The 20,950-nt window shown below is 38.1% G+C and overlaps 2 pseudogenes; both read left to right on the forward strand.

Moving 5' to 3' along the window:
* Window positions 1-18,488, forward strand: part of LOC129524469 (putative tyrosine-protein phosphatase TPTE) — a 40,033-nt pseudogene extending 21,545 nt beyond the window's left edge.
* On the forward strand, window positions 7,864-7,975 carry LOC129524804 (uncharacterized; annotated as a pseudogene).
* Window positions 18,489-20,950: the final 2,462 nt, after the last annotated feature.

Consider the following 20,950-nt stretch of genomic DNA (forward strand, 5'->3'; position numbering starts at 1 on the left):
ACAATTTACTTAGACTCTTCTCTACATAAGAGTAAGATTTCATACTATGATATAGATTTATGCAATATAATTGTTTCCTTTTGAATTAATAATATTTGAATTTGAGCTGCAAGTTTTTAAAAAAGTACTTCAAAGACGAATTCACCTTCATAGACTAGGCAAATAGTCTAATCAATTTATGGAGAATGTATTTAGAATATGTAACAGCAAGTGGCAGGAGGTACTTTAGAGTTCAAGACTCATGTGCCCATCACTCTGCTAGAAGCACCCATAAATATGAAATCATGTGCTTGTTGAAAATGTCACTGATGAAAAATCTTGGTCTTTTAAGAGCTTATGTTACTCATGCTTTCATTTGGTTTTTATTAATAAATTCTTTAGAATTATCCAGATTAATGAGGGTTTATTTTTTATGAGAAATTGGTATAAACTTCTTATGAAATTCGCAAATTTTAAGAAGAGTTTGTAAACAGACAGGTGATTTCAATTCACTTTTACTTTTCTCTCTTGAGGTGTTGGCCTGGTGTGTTTACTGTAAAAGGCCACAATAATATCTTGTGAAGTGGTTTGGTGAGAATTTTGTTTATTAAGAACTGCTTCTATTGGGTGAAAACAGTGATTTTTCTGAGATTCTAAGGCATTACAGTTTTTCCTGCCACTGGGCAGCTTAATACTAAATAATAACATTTTGGTACCTGATCAGTGGCTTAAATATAGTATAGCTACAGGGACAAATGCCCCTTTATCTTTGCATTTATTTATTTATTTATTTGTTTATTTTAGACTATTTGGAGTTTTCCTGGTCTTACTGGATGTCACTCTCGTCCTTGCTGACCTAATTTTCACTGACAGCAAACTTTATATTCCTTTGGAGTATCGTTCTATTTCTCTAGCTATTGCCTTATTTTTTCTCATGGATGTTCTTCTTCGAGTATTTGTAGAAGGGTAAGTTTGATTATTTTTATAATGCATTAAGCTACTTTGTAGTTTTATAAGAAGCACTTTCGGAGGCTGAGGTGGGAGGATCCCAAGGTCAGGAGTTCGAGACAATCCTGGCCAACATGGTGAAACCCCGTCTCTACTAAAAGTACAAAAATTAGCTGGATGTGGTGGTGGTTGCCTGTAATCCCAGCTGCTTGGGAGGCTGAGGCAGGAGAATCGTTTGAACCTGGGAGGCAGAAGTTGCACTGAGCTGAGATCATGCCATTGCACTCTAGCCTGGGTGACAGGGTGACTCCATCTCAAAAAAAAAAAAACATTTTAAAATAATTAACAGGAGCATTCACTACAAACTGACTTAAGAGCCTTTGGGCCTTATGAGAACATTGGTGGTAGTCTGGCAGTACCCCCCCCATGTCCTGTGTTTGAGGTGGCCATGGATTGATGTTCCTCTGCCTTTGGACGGGGTGGAAAGAGTGGGAGGGACTGCATCTTGTGGTTTGAGTGACAGCTCAGCCATAGCACAATAAAACACTAGGTAGACTTTTACAGTTTTTGATCTAGGCCCTGATTCCCAGACAGCACCTGTGGATCCACCTGGAGGCTAGGAGAACTTGCCATCCTGAAGGCAAGGACACAGGCCTGGCTGTTTTTACCATGTGATGACTATAGAGCCCCAGGGCCTTCAGTAAACTCCTGCAATACCTAAGGAGTAGTTACAGCAGGTCTTGGGCAAGACCCCGTGCTGCGCTGGCCTCAGGTCTGACCCAATGCAGTCACAGTAGTGGTGGCCACAGATGTGCTTATGTCACTCAACCCCAAGCTTTAGGTGCCTCAGAACAGAGAGAGAGACTCTGTTTGTTTGGGAGAAAGTAAGGGAAGAAAACAAGAGTCTCTTTTTGGTAATGCAGAGAATTATCCTGGATCTTGTCCAAGACCATTAAGGCAGTACCACTATGAGTCTGCAAGAACCAGAGTTTAGGAGGCTTGGGGTGCCCCCTAAAGCAGATAGAGATTAGATCACAGTATCCAGGTTCTTTCAAATATCTGGAAAGCCTTCCCAAGAAAGATGGGTACAAACAAGCCCTGACAGTGAAAACTACAATAAATACAGTGAAAACTACAATCAATACCTAACTCTTCAATGCCCAGACACCAAAGAATATCTGCTAGCATCAACACTATCCAGGAAAACATGACCTCACCAAATGAACTAAATAAGACACCAGGGGCCAATCCTGTAGAAACAGAGATATGTGACCTTTCAGACAAAGAAATCAAAATAGCTGTGTTGAGGAAGGAAACTCAAAGAAATTCAAGATAACACAGAGAAGGAATTCATAATTCTATTAGATAAGTTTAACAAAGAGATTGAAATCATTTAAAAGAATCAAGCAGAAATTCTGGAGCCAAAAAATGTAATTGGCATGCCGAAGAATGCATTAGTCTTTTAATAGCAGAATTGATAAACCAGAAGAAAGAATTAATGAGCTTGAAGACAGGCTATTTCAAAATACATAGAGGAGACAAAGGAAAGAATAAAAAACAATGACGCCTGCCTACAGGATCTAGAAAATAGCCTCAAAAGGACAAATATAAGTGGTATTGGCCTTAAAGAGGAGGTGGGGAGTGTAGAAAGTTTATTCAAAGGGATGGTAACAGAACGTCCCAAACCTACAGAAAGATATCAATATCCAAGTACAAGAAAGCTATAAAACACGAAGCAGATGTAACTCAAAGAAGACTACCTCAAGGCATTTAATAATCACAGTCCCAAAGATCAAGGATAAAAAGAGGATCTTAAAAGCAGCAAGAGAAAAGAAACCAATAATATACAATGGCGCTACAATATATCTGGCAGCAGACTCTTTAGTAGAAACGTTTCAGGCCAGGAGAGAGTGGCATGACATATTGAAAGTGCTGAAGGAAAAAAACATTTACCCTAGAACAGTGTATCCAGTGAAAATATCCTTCAAAGTGAAGGGGAAATAAAGACTTTTCCACACAAAAGCTGAGGGATTTTGTCAACACCAGACCTGTCCTAGAATAAATGCTAAAGGGAGTATTTCAATCAGAAAGATAAGGACATTAATGAGCAATAAGTAACAACCTGAAGGTATAAAACTCACTGGTAATAGTAGGTATACGGAAAAATGCAGAATGTTATAACACTGTAACTATGATGTATAAACTACTCTTACTCTAAGTAGAGAGACTAAACTATGAGCCAATCAAAAATATTAACTACAACTTTTCAAGACATAGATGGTATAATAAGATATAAATAGAAATAACAAAAAGTTAAAAAATAGGGAGACTAAGTTGTAGAGTTTTTATTAGTTTTCTTTTTACTTGTTTATGAAAACTTATAAGATTAAAATAATGAATTATAAGATAGTATTTACAAGCCTCATGGTAACCTCAAACCAAAAAATATAACAATGGATACACGAAAAATAAAAAACAAGAAACTAAATCATATCACCAGAGAAAATTACCTTCACTAATGAAAGACAGGAAGGAAAGAAGGAAGAGAAGACCCTAAAACAACCAGAAAACAAATAACAAAATGGCAGGAGTAAGTCCTTACTTATCAATAATAACATTGAATGTCAGTGGACTAAACTTTTCAATCAAAAGATAGAGTGGATGAATGGATGAAAGAACAAGACCCATCCAGGTGTGGTGGCTCACGCCTGTAATCCCAGCAGTTTGGGAGGCCAAGGCAGGCAGATCATGAGGTCAAGAGCTACAGACCATCCTGGCAAACATGGTGAAACCCTGTCTCTACTAAAAATACAAAAATTAGCAGGGTGTGGTGGGGCGCACCTGTAGTCCCAGCTACTCAGGAGGCTGAGGCAGGAGAATCACTTGAACCCGGGAGGCAGAGGTTGCAGTGAGCCGAGATGGTGCCACTGCACTCCAGTCTGGTGACAGAGCAAGACTCCAGCTCAAAAATAAATAAAATAAAAAAACCCATTGCTCTGTTGCCTACAGGAAACACTCTTCTCCCATAAAGACACATGTAGGCTGGAAGTGGTGGCTCACTCCCATAATCCCAGCACTTTGGGAGGCAGAGGTGGGTGGTTTACTGGAGGTCAGGAGTTCGAGACCAGCCTGGCTAATATGGTGAAACCCCGTCTCTACTAAAAATACAAAAATTAGCTGGGTGTGGTGCCAGGCACCTGTAATTTCAGCTACTCATGAGGCCGAGGCCAGAGAATCACTTGAACCTGGGAGGCAGAGGTTGCAGTGAGCTGAGATCACACCACTGCACTCTAGCCTGGGTGACAGAGTGAGATTCAGTCTCAAAAAGAATAAAAATAAAAACAAAAAAACCCAAAAACCAAAACCAAAACCAAAAACATGCTAATATATCTGATAAATATTGATGCGAAAATCCTCAACAAGATACTAGAAAACTGAATTCAACAATATATGGGAAAGATCATTCATCATGACAAGTGGGATGTGTCTCTGGGATGCAAGGATGGTTCAACATTTGTAAATCAATCAATGCGATACATTATATCCACACAGTAAAGGATAAAAACCATAAGATCATTTCAGTTGATGCTGAAAAAACATTTGATAAAATTCAACATCCCTTCATGGTAAACACCCTAAAAAAACTGGGTATAGAAGTAACATACCTCAACTTAATAAAAACCGTATATGACAGACCCACAGTCATTACCGTACTGAATGGGGAAAAAATGAAAAGCTTTTCTCTGCGATCTAGAACACAATGAGGATGCCCACTTTTACCACCGTTGTTCAACATAGTACCGGAAGTCCTAGCTAGAGCCATTATAGAAGAGAAAGAAAGGGAATAAAAAAAGAAATCCAAATTGGGATGGAAGAAGTAAAATTATCCTTGTGTTTGCAGATGATACATTTTATTTGGAAAATACTAAAGACTCCACCAAAAAAACTATTAGAATTGATAAATTCAGTAAAGTTGCAGGATACAAAATCAATATACAAAAATCAGTAGCATTTCTATATGTCAACAGTGAACCATTTGGAAAGGACATTTAAAAAGTGGTCCTATATACAATAGCCACAAATAAAATTAAATACCTAGAAATTAACCTAACCAAAGAAGTGTAAGATCTTTATAATGAAAATGATAAAACACTGATGAAAGAAATTGAAGAGGACACCAAAAAATGGAAAGAGATTCCATGTTCATGGATTGGAAGAATCAATATTGTTAAAATGTCCATACTATCCAAAGCAATTTACAGATTCAATGCACTCCCTGTCAAAATATGAATGACATTCTTCACAGAAATAGAAGAAACAATCTTAAAATTTATATGGAGCCACAAAAGACCCAGAATAGCCAAAGCTATTCTAAGCAAAAAGAACAAAGCTGGAGGAATCACATTACCTGACTTCAAATTATACTACAGAACTATATAACGAAAACACCATGGCACTGGCATAAAAACAGACACACAGACCACTGGAATAGAATAGAGAACCCAGAAACAAATCCACACACACTTACAGTGAACTCATTTTTCATAAATGTGCCAAGAACATACATTGAACAAAAGACATCTCTTCAACAAATGGTTCTGGGAAAACTGGATATACACATACAGAAGAATGCACCTAGACCCCTACCTCTCACCATATACAAAAATCAAATCAACATGAATTAAAGACTTAAATCTAAGACCTCAATGAAACTACTATACTACAAGAGAACATTGGGAAGAATCTCCAGGACATTGGTCTGAGCAAAAATTACTTGGGCTATACCTGACAAGCACAGGCAACCAAAGCAAAAATGGGCAAATGGGATCACATCAAGTTAAAAAACTGCTTCATAGCAGAGGAAACAATTAGCAAAGTGAAGAGACAGCCCACAGAATGGGAGAAAATACTTGCAAACTACCCACCTGAAAAGGGATTAATAACCAGAATATGTAAGGAGCTCAAACAACTCTCTAGGAAAAAATCTAATAATCTAATTTTTTAAATGAGGATAAGATTTGAATAGGCATTTCTCAAAACATACAGATGGTAAACAGGCATATCAAGAGATGCTTGACATGATTGATCATTAGAGAAATTCTCAGTGTAGAAAACTACCATGAGATATCATCTCACCCCAGCTAAAATGGTTTATATCCAAAAGTCAGGCAATAACAAATCCTGACAAAGATGTGAAGATAAGAGAACCCTCATACACTGTTCATGGAAATGTAAATTAGTGGAACCAATTGGAGAACAGTTTGGAGGTTACTCAAAAAACTAAAAATAGAACTACCATATGATCCAGCAATCCCACTGCTGGGTAGATACCCACAAAAAAGGAAATCAGTATATAGAAGAGATATCTGCATTCCCTGTTTGTTGCAGCACTGTTCATAATGGCTAAGATTTGGAAGCAACCTAAGTGCCCATCAACAGATGAAGGGGTAAAGAAAATATAGTACATATACACAAGAGAGTATTATTTAGCCATAAAAAACAATAAGATCCTGGCCAAGTGCACTGGCTCACGCCTCTAATCCCAGCACTTTGGGAGGCTGAGGTGGGCAGATCACCTGAAGTCGGGAGTTCGAGACCAGCCTGACCAACATGGAGAAACCCCATCTCTACTAAAAATACAAAAATTAGCTGGGTGTGGTGCCGGGCGCCTGTAATCCCAGCTACTCGTGAGGCTGAGGCAGGAGAATCGCTTGAACCCAGGAGGTGGAGGTTGCAGTGAGCCGAAATCACGCCATTGCACTCCAGCCTGGGCAACAAGAGTGAAACTCCATCTCAAAAAAAAAAAAAAAAAAAAAAAAGAGATCCTGTCATTTGGATCAACATGGATGATGGAACTGGAGATCACTATGTTTGTTAAGTGAAATAAGCCAGGCACAGAAGGATAAACATCACATGTTCTCACTTATTATGGGGCTCTAAAAAAAAAAAAAAAAAAATTGAACTCATAGACCTAGAGAGTAGACGGATGGTCATCAGAGGCTGGGAATGGTAGTAGGGGCTTGGGGGTGGGGAGGTGGGGATGGTTAATGGGTACAAAAAAATAGAATGAGTAACACCTACTATTTGATAGCACAACAGATTGACCATAGTCAACAATAACTTGATTGTATATTTTTAAATGACTGAAAGAGTGTAATTGGATTGTTTGTAACATGAATGATAAGTGCTTGAGGGGATAGATACCCCATTGTCCACAATGAGGGTGATTATTATGCATTTAGTTATATCTCTTATTATGTTTGAATTGCCATGTTGGTGTTTTAGTCACATATAAGTGTCAAATGATGAATATAATTTTATTGTTTGAAAACTTCCCATGAATGTTATATTTTTCCCTTAGTCTACTCTAGAAAATACATTTTAAATAATTCTTGATAGTAGAATTCTTAATGGGGATGAGTCAATAGTTTGTGGTCTTTAAATATTCCTATCTCTTCTTGCAGGGGGGAATGAACTTATTTTTTTGTTTTATATTACAGAAGACAGCAGTGTTTTTCTGACTTATTTAACATTTTAGATACTGCCATTATTGTGATTCTTCTGCTGGTTGATGTCGTTTACTTTTTTTTGACATTAAGTTGCTTAGGAATATTCCCAGGTATGAAACATAAGACTTACCTCTCTTAAAGTTTTTCATTAATTTTAGCATTTTCTGTGCCTTTTATTCTATATAATCTTTTCAACTTCAAATATTCTCATTCTATACCAAATACATTGCTTTAAAATGAAATGTTTAGGTAAATTCCCACATACTTTGAAACTAAAAGATTGTGATATTTAGGGACCAGTGAAGAGTATACAGGCTAAGTACCATTAATGGAATAAAGAAGATGCAGTACCCCAAAGAAGGACTTTTACTCTTGTACTAACTTTAACTTCTCTACATTTTGAAGTTCTCGTCAAATTCCCATTTGTATCATTTTTTGGCCTTTTGGCTAAGATCAAGTATAATATTATTATCAGTTTAATATCTGCTATATCAAAAAAATTTATATTGAAAACAATTCCCCTCTGTGCTTCAACTACAAATCCCTTACACATAATGTTCTGTCTGGATTTTTCCTACAGCCAAGAGGGAATTTATTTGAGCATACGCAAAATTAGAGTGACTTCAATCATGAGTTTCTAAAAAATAGCAAACAGAACAGAAACTAGGAGATGATACGTGGCAACACAATAGTAGAGTTTTGCAGTATAGTTGTGGTAGAAACAAAGAAAGCTTAGGCAAAGTTAGAAGTGTTAGGGATTGGGAAACTAAAGAGTATATGAAGCCCTGGTGACTCTTTTTTTACTGTGACAATGAGGAAAATGAAAGAGCAAATGTATACTGGGATGTAGATGGTGGCTTCCTAAGCTTGTTCATGGGTCAAATAGCTGGTTTCTTTTTGTACCCTAGCTTCTCTGGACTACAGCTCAGGCCCTAACTAAAAGCATGTTAAGTGATAGGCTTTTGGAGTTATTTGAAAATAACCTCAGCCAATGTGGTCCTCTGACTAGAAACGTCAGCATCACTTGACAGCTTGCTAGAAATATAAGAAGAAAAATACCTTAGGCCGCACCCTGGACCCACTGAATCAGTATCTCTGGGACCCAGCAATCTGCAGCTTAACAAGCTTTTCCAGGTGGCTCTTATTGATGTGTGCCCAAATCAGAGAAGCACCAGTCCAGACCATCAGTTCTCTGCTTTGGTGGTTCTGATGGTAGGGGAGATTCCAGCTAGCACACTTCAGAAGTATCTCAATCTGTTGCCTCCCTGATGTGTAGTAGCAGCTGTAGTGAACATCTGTTACTCATGGGAATAACAAAGATGAACAAGAATAATCGATTTGTTTTGATGTGGAAAAATTGAAAATGCTAGACTTAAATCCCAAAATTAAATTTACAGATGCTAAGAGTCTATTGTATCACTATTTCTCTAGACCAGAATTTCTCAGCCTCAGCATTACTGACATTTTGGGCCAGATCATTGTCATAAGAGGGTGGTGAGCAGTTATATTAATTGTAGGGTGTTTAGCAAAATTCCTGGCCTCTATTCACTAGATGTAAGTAACACACAGACACACACACGCACGCACGCCAGTGGTGAAAACCTAAATGCCTCCAGACATTGCCAAATATCCCCCAGGTAGGTAACTGGGGAGAGGAGGGAAAATTGCCTCTGGTTAACAACTGCTGCTCTAGACATAGTTTATATTGATAAAATTCTGTTTCTGAAGCAAAAATGGATCTTTTAAATGTATTCTTAGATGGACACATTTACTTCGACTTCTACGACTTATTATTCTGTTAAGAATTTTTCATCTGTTTCATCAAAAAAGACAACTTGAAAAGCTGTTAAGAAGGCGGGTAAGTGGGCAAAACATGCTTATGAGTCGCAAAAATATTTTGTGTTTTGGGACCCATTGACAAGGGTTGATATCTATACTATATAATGTTTTTTATTTTTATGTTGATGAGTGTTTCACAAACTAATGATGATTTTAAACTGTCAGGTTTCAGAAAACAAAAGGCGATACACAAGGGATGGATTTGACCTAGACCTCACTTACGTTACAGGTTTGTGACACTTAACCGTTGATTTACTTGTATTACTTCACTTTTTCTTGTAATTGTATTTTTTTTTTGCCTCATCTAAGACACATTCATTCAAAATATTCTTTATTCATGAGGATATATGCTACTGTGATAGTGTGACATATTTGTGGTTTAGCCCTGGCAATGGAAGATCTGCATGTCTTCTCAATTCAGGACTACTCAGTTGCAGCATAGGAACTTGAATGGATTTTCAGCTGACTCCATTTGAGTTTCAATTTATTAACCTCTAGTAGTTATTTCTGAGTCCCAAGGATCCCACAGAGACCTCTTCTTATCCTAGAATCCCAGAGAATGAGGTCAGTGCTTTGTAGATCTCAGGTTTTCTGCGTCAGAGGGCTGCAAAGCACCTTGGGAGTTCCCACCATCACTGGTGCCCAGAAATCTTGGATTTTCTGTGGTATTTAAGATAAGAAATAAATTCGAAGAACAGGGGGAACTTCAGACTGAGGCCATCATAAATACATGGCATACAGTTAGAACTAGTAGAGACTTAAGAACTCCATGGCAGTTTAATGGTCATTGTGTTGTATAATTTGTTACTTGATTATCCTGAGTATTAGCTCTTTTCTGTCAACCTCAATCTTAAAAGGTTTTTTTCTGTGAAAATGGAGTCTGATCATGTATAAGTTAATTTTTTTGTATGTTATATGAAATCTATAATAATGTTTGTAATAGTGATGATTTTGACTTTTAGAACGTATTATTGCTATGTCATTTCCATTTTCTGGAAGGCAGTCTTTCTATAGAAATCCAATCGAGGTAAGGGTCTTTATCTGACAAATACTCATTTCTTGGTGAATGTAGACTGTGTAGTCATAAGTTTAATACTGACCCAGATATGGCAGTATTCTTTTAAAAATGTACTCTTTCAAGGAAAAAAATCATAATGGATTGATACCAGTTACAATTGTGCCAGTGGTTACAAACCACCCCAAAACTTACTGGCTTATAACAGCAACTATTTATTTGGCTCATGATACTGTGGTTTGTGAATTTGGTATGGGCTTAACTGTCCAATTTAGGTGCAGAAAGGATTTCCTGTCTCAACTAAGCTCATTCATGTATCTGTGGGCAGCTACTGGGTCATCTGAGGACTGGCTAGTCTAAAATGACTTGGCTACCCTCGACTGACAGAGCCACTGCATGCTAAATGCACCCCCAAGGCCCAAGGCCCATCCCATCTGGCACCCACTGCTGCCAACAGCCCCACCCCCTTCACCAGCAGAGCCCCCATTTGCCGCATGCACTTCTAAGGCACTGAGGACTGGCCTGCCTGGTGCCTGCCCTGCTGTTGGCAGTACCCCACAACTAGCAAAGCCACTGAAGCTAGCATGCATATGCCTAAGGCCTGAGAACTAATCTGAATGATGGCTCTCACACCAAGAAAAGCCATACCACTGTCTCCACAAACACTCACCATCAGGCCACTGAGGCACTCACAGACACCACTGAATGCTGATTACAGCCAAAAAAGTCACCTGAAGACTATATTACTGCACCCACCCAGATCCAAAGTCAAAGCACCCTACTCAATGAACACTATAGGAGACAACTATTGGAAAAAGTATTTCTCTGTGAAAACTCCCTAACATTGGAAGAGGCAACTGTTCCCTCAGATGTGCAAAAATCAGTTTAGGGCCACAAGAAACGTGAAAAGCAAGGAAACATTACACCTCCAAAGAAACACCATAATTCCCCATTAACAGACCCTAAATTTAAAGAGTATATCAAATGGCTAAGAAGGAATTCAAAATAATGATCTTAAGGAAACTATGAGATACAGAGAATACAGATAGACAAATCAATGAAATTAGAAAAACAATTTATGATCTTATGAGAAATTCAACAAGGATATATATATCATTAAAAACCAGACAGAGATTGTGGAGCTGAAGAATTTAAGGAATAAAATAAAAATACAATCAAGAGTCCAGGTGAAGTGGTTCACACCTGTTATCCCAGCACTTTGGGAGGCCAAGGCAGTGGATCACTTGAGGCCAGCAGTTCAAGACAAGCCTGATTAACATGGCGAAATCCTGTCTCTAAAAAATACAAAAATTAGTTGGGTTTGGTGGTGCATGCCTGCCATCCAAGCTACTTGGGAGGCTGAGACACAAGAATTGCTTGAATCCAGGAGGTGGAGGTTGCAGTGAGCCAAGATTGTGCCACTGCACTCCAGCCTGGGTGGCAGAGTGATACCCTGTCTCAAAAAAAAAAAAAAAACAATAAAGAGCTTTAAAAACAGACGTGGGAGAGATATGGCCAAAATCTAGGAAGCTCAAAGGTTCTCAAATAGATTCAACCCAAAAAGGTCTTCTCTGAGATGCATAGTAGTCAAAAGTCAAAAAGAGGGAATATTCATCAGGTGCGGTGTCTCACACCTGTAATCCCAGCACTTTGGGAGGCTGAGGCCGGTGGATCACTTGAGGCCAGGAGTTCAAGGTGAGCATGGCCAACATGAAGAAACCGCATTTCTACTAATAATACAAAAAATTACCTGGGTGTGGTGGTGTGAACCTGTAGTTCCAGTTACTTGGGAGGCTGAATCATGAGAATTGCTTAAACCCAAGAGGTGGAGGTTACAGTGGGCCAAGATCACACCACTGCACTACTGCCTGGATGACAGAGCAAGACTGTATCCAAAAAAAAAAAAAAAGGAAATGTTAAAACAGCAAGAAAAAAGCATCAAGTCACATATAAGGGAAACTCCATTTGATTAGCAGTGGATTTCCCAGTGGAAACTTTACAGGTCTGTAGACAATAAGATGGGATGATATATTCAAAGTACTGAAGGAAAAAAAGAAAAAACAACTGTCAACCAAGAATACTATACCTAGTAGAGCTATCCCCTAGAAATGAGGGAGAAATAAAGTATTTCCTATACAAGCAAAAACTGAAGGAATTCATTCCCACTAGACTGACCTTACAAGGACTGCTTAAGGTGGTTCTACATCTGGAAGCAAGAGGATGATTACCATTGTCAAAACACACAAACGTGTAAAACTCACCTGTAGTGCAGATATACACATGAAAAAGAGAAAGGAATCAAACTTTGTCACTACAGAAAGTGACCAAACCACAAAGATTAAAAAAAAAAAAGGTGAAGAAAAGAACAAAGGGTATACAAAACAACCAGAAAAAAATGAACAAAATGACAGGATAAAACCTAATCTATTAATAGTAACCTTGAATGTAATGTAAACAGATCAAATTCCCAATTAAAAGATACAGAGTTGGCTGCCAAGATTTAAAAAAAAAAAAAAAAAGACCAAACTGTATGCTGCCTACAAGAAACTAACTTCACTTGTAAAGGATCATACAGACTGGAAGTGAAGGGATAGAAGAAGATATTCCAGGCAAACAGAAAACAAAAGCGAGCAGAGGTAGCCATACTTATCAGATAAAAACAGACTTTAAGTCAAACTGTATGAAGAGACAAAGAAGGTCATTGTATAATAATAAAGACATCAACTTAGCAATAAGATAGAATAATTGTAAATATGTATGTACCCTACACTAGAGCACTCAGATAAACAAGGCAAATATTTTTAGGTCTAAAGGGAAAGATAGACTCCAATGCAGTAACAGTTGGGGCCTTTAGCACCCCACTCTTAACCACTGGACAGATCATCTAGACAGAAAATCAACAAAGAAATATCAGATTTAAGCTTACAGATAGGAATAAGTTCTGGTGTTCTGTAGTGCTGTAGGGTGACTACAGTTAACAATAATTTATTGTATATTTTTAAATAGAGAGGATGTTAAGTGTTCCCAACACAAAGAATGATAAATATTTGAGGTGATAGATATGCTGATTACCCTGATTTGATCATTACACATTGTATACAAGTATTGAGATATCCCTCTCTACCTTATAAATATGAACAAGTATTATGTGTCAATTAAAAATAGTTTTAAAGAATGAAGGAAACAGATTTTTTAAATGAAAGGAAAGAATATTACCTGACTTGGCTGAATGGCCCCATGTGGTCTCTCGTTCTCCAGTAGGCTACTTCAGGCCTGTTCACATGATGGCAGAGGCAAGAGTCTGAGGAGCGGCAACAAAACAATGCAAATCCTCTTCAGGCCCAGGCTCAAAATTATATATTAATTCTACCCCATTTTATTGGACAATGCAAATTACACTACCAGTCTGGATTCAAGGAGTAGAAAATAAACTCCAACTCTTGATGGAAGGAATTATAAAGAATTGTGGCCGTTTTTGATAGTCTACCATAGGGAAGAAAGATGGGGATGCCATAACCCAAAATGTGTTTTCTTAGGTTGAGATCCTAAATTATAGTCGGGGCATATTGCTTTAGGCTCTGTGGATGACTAAATTAATTTCAAACATATAATGCTGTTTACTGTGAAATGCCAGCTTGAAAGGATCATTGTTTAATTTTATGTAATTTACAATAGTTATTATACCTCAATAAAAGTCTAACTATCTAGGGCTGCTATCAGTTGCCGAGAGGTGGAAGGAGTACCTCTCTGCAGTGCGTTAGCTCAGTTCTGAACAGGACAGGGCTGCAAGTTCAGCTACTTCCCAGAAAATGTCCTGGATACCTGGCCTGAGTCATCATCCCATGACTAGAGAACGTGGACGGATTGTTTTATCAAGAAACTAGTGATAAACCAAGGGCTATAGGAATTAAGAACTAGGGCTAAAAAAGAAATGTTTAGAGTGATGCAAGATGGCCAATTAGAAGCAGCTGCAGTCTGCAGTGCTCACGAAGAATGAAAAGGGGTGAGGGAATTCAGCACCTTCAACTGAGATAACCAGGTTCTCACATTGGGACTGACTGGATGAACAGGTTGACCAATGGAGAATGAAGACAAGCAGGCAGGGGGTGCGACGGCCCAGCCGGGGGCGGCATGGAGCCAAAGGAACCCCACTCCCAGCCAAGGGAAGCAGTGAGTGAGTGTGCAGTCCTGCCCGGGAAACCGTGTTTCTCTCATGGATCTTTGCAAGCCGTGGATCAAGAGATCCCCTTGTGAGCCCATGCCACCAGGGCTGTGGGTCTGATACACAGACCTGGATGGAGTCTGGGCACATCAGCTGCTCAGGCACACACAGAAACCCAGGAGTTTTACACACTCTAGCCCCGGGGATCTTCAACACAGTGGGAAATCTGTCCATACGTATCTCTGGGAAGGGGGCTGAATCCAGGGAGCCAGGCAGCATCATTCTGCAGGCCCCATTTCCTTGACACCTCACAAGTTAAGACCCACTGGCTTGGAATCCTAGCCTGCCAACAGCAGCAGGTTGGAATCCACCTCAGATGGGTCTGAGTTCCCGGGGAGGTGGGGAGAGGCAGCCAGCATCACTGTGGTTCATAGACTCAGCCACTCCAGCCTGCCAGCTATGGAGAATACAGACAGTCGGGACAAGGAAGAGTTCCCCACGACACAGCACAGCTGGCTTGCCAGATCATGACCAGACTGCCTCTTTAAGCAGGACCCCAATCCATTCCTCTTCACTGGGCAGGAATCCCTGTAGGGGCTTTAACCACTCCAGCAACGGTTCTATGGACAGAGCTTTGATCTCTCCCTGAAATGGAGCTCCTGGTGGGAGGGGCAGCTGCCACCTCTGCAGTTTGGTCAACTCAGCCACTCCAACCTGCTGGCTTTGGAGAATACAGGTGGTCCGGAGGAGGAAGGATCCCTCACAGTGCAGCACACCTGCTCTACCCCAAAGCAGCCAGACTGTTTTTTTGGATGGGTCCCTGATCCCATGCCTCCTGACTGGGTGAGAATGCCCAACAGGGGTCTCCAGCCACCTCTTGCAGGTATGTGCGGGCTGGCTACAGGTCAGTATCCCCCTGGGATGGAGCTTCCAAAGGAAGGAGCTGGCTGCCATCTTTGCTGTTTCTCAGGCTTCACTGGTAATATCTCCTTCAGAGTCTATGAGGAACCTAAATTTACAAGAAAAACACAACCCCATTAAAAAGTGGGCAGAGGATCTGAACAGACACTTCCCAAAAGAGACATGCATGCAGTCAACAAAAATATGAAAAAAAACTCAACATCACTGATCATTAAAGAAATGCAAACAAAACCACAATGAGATACCATCTCATGCCAGTCAGAATGGCTACTATTAAAAAGCCAAAAAATAACAGATGCTGGGAAGGTTGCAGAGAAAAAGAAATGCTGTTGGTGGGTGTGTAAATTAGTTCAAGCCATGTGGAAGACAGTGTGGCAATTCCTCAAAGACCTAGAGGCAGAAATACCATCAGACCCAGCAATCCCATTATGGGGTATATACCCAAAGGAATATAAATCATTGTCTTATAAAAATACATGCATGCACACGTATGTTCATTGCAGCAGTATTCACAAGAGCAAAGACATGGAATCAACCTAAATGCCAGTCGATGATAGATTAGATAAAGAAAATATGGTACATAGAGCGGGACATCTGGCTTCTGAGCGGGAACCTTTGTAGTGCCAGTGATGAAAGAGAGAATTAAATATGGGTGATGCTGAGAAAGGCAAGAAAATTTTTGTTCAGAAGTGTGCCCAGTGCCACACCGTGGAAAAGGGAAGCAAGCACAAGACTGAGCCTAATCTCCATGGTCTCTTCAGGTGGAAGACAGGTCAGGCCATTGGATTATCTTAACATAGAGATTGATAAGAACAAAGCCATCACCTGGGGGGAGGATACACCTGAAGTATATAAAACTATTTATCCTTGCCTCCCCCACTATGCAGATTCAGAGTGTTCATCTTTTTGACTTATTATTTCCTCTTAACAGAGATAGCCAGTTTAATAAATGGATGACTTTGATACCTTCATTTTATTTTTCTCAATATTAAGCCAGTAAACATTGCTCTGAGGGTACCATACTAATCAGTTTTAAAATTTTGTGTTATTTTTGTTGTTGCACAGAGATATATACGTATGTGTGTGTATGTTTCAGAAAGATGTATTTACTGAAAGTTGGATTCATATAGTGGTATTGATTGTATTTTAAATTATAACTACTATTTGTTTTTCATTTTAAAGGTTATACATATATACATATATATATACACACACACTTATAGGTACACATATATCTTCATTTAAAAAAATAAAGAGAACAAATGAGCCAAAAAAGTCTCCATATTGTTACCAGTTATTTAAAATTTGATATGTTTATCTTTTTCTATCACACATACACACAATCATACTATATACTTTTTGCATTTATTTGTTTACATGGTGCTTAGATAGACTGTAATATGCAGATCACTCTCTAAAGATGTATCTATTCACAATTAAATTTAAATAAGAACGAATATGAATTAGATTTAAACAAGAACCATATTAACTGTGAATTAATGATTTAGAACAAATTAAAGTTAGTTAACCAGCTAATTTACTTATCTGATAGCTTTAAACAGTGTGTATTTACAATAGAGACTCATCTGAGTAGGCAAACATACTTGTGGACTATTTGAAAAATCACAGTGGATTAGAACTTGAAATTTGCATACCCTCTTATTCCCTGAATCTTCCCTAGAAGATGCTAATGAGAGACAAATTAATAAAAGTAATAACCATTTTAGGTTCCCCCTAGGAAATAGCTTATGTTGGTGCCATGTAAATATGTAAGATATGTGTTTGTCTTTTTTAGGAAGTTGTGTGGTTTCTAGATAAGAAACACCGAAAGCACTATCGAGTCTACAATCTATGCAGTATGTACATTACTCTATATTTTGCTACTGTAGATAGAAAACAGATTACTGCACGTAAGAAGATGATTTTGTTTTTTAGATTGCATTTAATCATAAGTATTTGGTAGTGGCAAGGAATGAATTTAAAAATCCCCATCTTGGACTGGCCCCATTTAGTAGAAGGAGTTAGCCCAGCAGCACAAAGTACCATATGAAGGATGTGGCTTTGGCAGGACCAATGAGGCTGCAGTGGAAGCAAACCATTTTAGGGAAGATCTGTTCTAGCGATATTAGGTTTAGGAAAATCTTTCTGTTTTTCTTGCCAGATTGCATTATGAGGACATAGACAATTTAACAAATGAGTCTTCTGACCCATCAGCAGTGGCATGTGATGAGAGCAAGGGTCTAGATGGGAAAAAAGCAAAAAACTGTAGAAAATAGGTTGTAACCCAGTTTAATACCCTGTCTCTCTTGATTTTTTCCTCTACCTGTATACTCAATAGACATTTTCAGGGGGCAAACATTCTGGTCAGCTACATTTGCCTCGTGTGGTTTCTAACTACCCTGAAATAATATAATGAATAGTCTGCTAGAAAGTTAAAAATTATACCTATTAAACAAAAATAAGTTGAGTTTAGGTTATATGAGATGGATAAACCACTACCATCCTTACATTTTTGAAACGCTTGCGTTTATTTTAGAGTGACAGGAGCAACTTGGAAAGCTCTTTTTGAAGATAGATAAGGAATTCTAATAAGATATGTTAACTTATTCATAACTTCCTCATTTATCATGTTATTCCCTATAGAGATATGACATACATGTTATTTATTTTAGGTGAAAGAGTTTATGATCCTAAGCACTTCCATAATAGGGTCGTTAGAATCATGATTGATGATCATAATGTCCCCACTCTACAGTAAGTTTTATGCTAAATTGACTATCAGAAGAGGGCTAAATATATTGGGCTTGATTTTTTGAAAATATTTTAACTAAAAATCTTAAACTTGAAATCAGTCAGATGGTGGTTTTCACCAAGGAAGTAAATGAGTGGATGGCTCAAGATCTTGAAAACATCGTAGCGATTCACTGTAAAGGAGGCACAGGTAATAACATTTTCCTTTTTATTTCTCCATTTCTAAAGATATGTAAATATACATAAAGTACAAGAACAAGATACGTATTGCTATTAATGTGTATTAATAATTGTTAGCATTTTTAAATATTAGCTCCAAGACTGAAAGAAGGGAAGGAGAAAGGAAAGAGGAGAGGAGGAAGGGTAGGAGATAGGGAGAGGATAAGGAAGGGAAGAAAGTAGGAAAAAAGAACTAAGGAAGGTTGAGCATATTTTCCCTTGTTTTACTAGTATTTGGATTTCTTTATTTTTGGTTTGCCAGTTTATATCTCTCAAAATACAAACAGTCTTTAATTTTAGAATATCAGAGTACTTTTATTTAAGGCTGATCTTTTTTATTTTTAAATTAACAAATAAAAACCAATATATTTATGGTATACAACATGATGTTTTGATATACGTAAACATTGTGAAATGGCTAAATCAAGCTAATTAACATATGCATTACTCCACATATTTTTGTGTGAGAACATTTAAAATCTACTGTCTCAGCAATTTTCAAGTATACATGATTATTAACTGTGGTCACTATGTTGTACAATAAATTTCCTGAACTTATTCTTCCTGTCTAACTGAAATCTTGCATCCTTTAATCAACAACTCAGGCTGGGCACAGTGGCTCACACCTGTAATCCCAGCACTTTGGGAGGTTGAGGCAGGTGGATCACATGGTGAAGCCCCATCTCTACTAAAAATTACAAAACATTAGCCAGGTGTGGTGGCATGCACCTGTAATCCCAGCTACTCGGGAGGCTGAGGCAGAAGAATCGCTTGAACCTGGGTGGCAGAGGTTGCAGTGAGCTGAGATCGCACCATTGCACTCCAGCCCGAGCAACAAGAACAAAACTCCATCTAAAAAAATAACAATAATCATAAAGTAAAAACCAACATCTTCACAATCCCCCAAGTTTTGTCTCCCCAGCCCCTGGTAACCACCATTCTACTCTCTGCTTCTATGAATTTGACTTTTTTAGATTCCACAAATAAGTGAGACATGCAGTATTTGTCTTTCTACGCCTGGCTTATTTCACTTAGCATAATGTTCTCCAGGTTCGTCCATATTATCTCGAGTGACAGCATCTCCTCTAAGGCTGAATAGTATGCCTTTAATTATATATACCATATATTATTTATCCATTTATCCACTGATGACATTTAGATCGACTCCATAGCTTGGGTATTATGAATAATGCTGCAGTGAACATGGGAGTGCAGATTTCATTTCCTTTGGATATATACCCAGAAGTGGAATCTCCAAATAATATGGTAGTTCTATTTTTGGTTTTGTGAGGAATCTCAGTGCTGTTTTCCACAATAACTACTAATTTACATTCACACCAACAGCGTACAAGGGGGTTCCCTTTTCTCTTCATCCTCACCAACTCTTCTTTTGTCTTTTTGTTAATGACCATCCTAACAGGTGTGAGGATATCTCTTTGTGGTTTTAATTTGCTTTTCCCTGATGATTAATGATGTTTAGCATTTTCTCATTATACCTCTTGGCCATTTGTGTGTCTTCTGTTGAGAAATATCTTTTCAGGTTCTTTGCCCATTTTCTAGAGAAGTAACTTATTCTCTTGCTATTGTGTTGTCTGAATTCCTTTTTTAAAAAATCTGTTAACCTATTATCGAATGTATGCTTTGTAGATATTTCTCCCATTCTGTAGGTTGTCTCTTTACTCTATAAATATTTCCTTTGCTGTGCAAAAGCGTTTTAGTTTGATACAGTATCATTTGTCTACTTTTTCTTTCGTTGCCTATGCTTTTCAGTCATATCCAAAAACATCTTGGCCCAGACCAATGTCAAGAAGATTTTCACCTATCTTTTCTTCTAGTAGTTTTCCAATTTCATGTTTCACAGTTAAGCATTTACTTTGAGATCATTTTTGTATATTGGGTGAGATAGGTTGCAATTTCATTTTTCTGCAAGTGGATATTCAGTTTCCCCAGTATCGTTCATTGAAGAGACTGTCCTTTCCCCATCTTGGATTCTTGGCACCTTTGTTGAATATCAGCTGAGTATAAATGCATGGATTTTTTCTGGGCTTTGTATTCTGTTCCATTGGTCTATATGTCTGTTTTTGTTCCAGTAATATTTAAGGTTGTTCTTAAACTTCGTGAGAACATTTTAGATTAAGGGAGTCAACAGAGATGCTCTATCAAAAATTATACTGGAATTTTTATAGTGTAATGATACGAAGAAGTTGACATTGGTGGGGTGAAAATGGGGAAAAAAAGCTATTTGTAAATCCAACCAATTTAAGTTTAGTTAGATTTTCTCTCATTCAGGTTTAGGCTTTAAATAATCATCTAAGCATATTTCACAAATTTTGACAAACATAAATAACTACATTTTTAGTGGGCTCTAAATCAATTTTTATATCAAATTCCAGGAAAACATAGCACCATCAACTGACTTATATAATTCAGTAAAATCAAGTTTTAGTCTTATTGACTAGTTTCAAGCCCATTAGTTAAAATACAGGTTCTGTGTTTCGCTGTATATTAGTTAATATACAGGTTCTGTGTTTAGCTCTACAGGTTGGAATATTGTATATAAACTGGCAATTTACAGTACCATAGTTAAGAATATAGAGGTTGAATCAT

The sequence above is a fragment of the Gorilla gorilla genome, chromosome 13 (assembly GCF_029281585.2).
Source record: "Gorilla gorilla gorilla isolate KB3781 chromosome 13, NHGRI_mGorGor1-v2.1_pri, whole genome shotgun sequence".
NCBI classification, from domain to species: domain Eukaryota; kingdom Metazoa; phylum Chordata; class Mammalia; order Primates; family Hominidae; genus Gorilla; species Gorilla gorilla.